Source organism: Dipodomys ordii, unplaced genomic scaffold, assembly GCF_000151885.1.
Source record: "Dipodomys ordii isolate 6190 unplaced genomic scaffold, Dord_2.0 Scaffold1, whole genome shotgun sequence".
Lineage (NCBI taxonomy): Eukaryota > Metazoa > Chordata > Mammalia > Rodentia > Heteromyidae > Dipodomys > Dipodomys ordii.
The window spans coordinates 57,809,836-57,810,593 of NW_012267217.1; positions in this window are offsets into that span (position 1 = coordinate 57,809,836).

Consider the following 758-nt stretch of genomic DNA (forward strand, 5'->3'; position numbering starts at 1 on the left):
TCTGTCCCCCTGCCCCCCTGTCCCCCTTTCCCCCTGATCTGGACACGCGCGAGTGCGGGGTGGGGGCGGCTCCAGCCCGCGCCATACACCGGAGCCCGGACCGCCTGCCGCCCACGGGGGCAGGGGCTTCCACCCACAGGGGAGGGCGCAGAGAGGCCCACGCGGGGGCTCCAGGCCCGGCCCGGCCCCGGGTGGGTCAACATCCTTTTTAGGAGTATGCCCAGCAGGTTCCAGGGCTGGGGGAATTTGCAGGTTAGATCCCTGCTTTCTGGGTCTGGGAAATGGGAGCCCAGTTCCCCTTTTCCATGCTTAAGAAGAGGTCACGGGATGATTAAGAGTCCAGGCAGCTGGAATCCTCCTAAGCTTAGCCTCCCAGCCCTTATTCAGACCCTAGGAGTAAGGGTTCCTTCTGGATTCACACCTGCAACCAGTGAAGTAGTCCTTGGGCTATTTACCAACCCTATAAGCTTAGCTCCACTCAGCCCTAAGGTGGGACTGGTTAAGTTACCATTTCCAGCAGGGAAAATGAGGATGGGGATAGTTATTTACTAGCCCCACCTTCAAGGCTGTATGGGGCTGGGGGAGAGGGGGGGAAGATGTAGATGAGAGGCAGTTACCAAGTGCAATTAGTACAAAAATGAGCCAGACCATTCAGATGCATTATGAACTAAAAATAACACAGCAGGGTACTGTGGTGTAAAAGGCAGTATTCTTGTGACCAGGCCAGATCTGAGTTGTAGGGTTGCTGGGTAGGATGG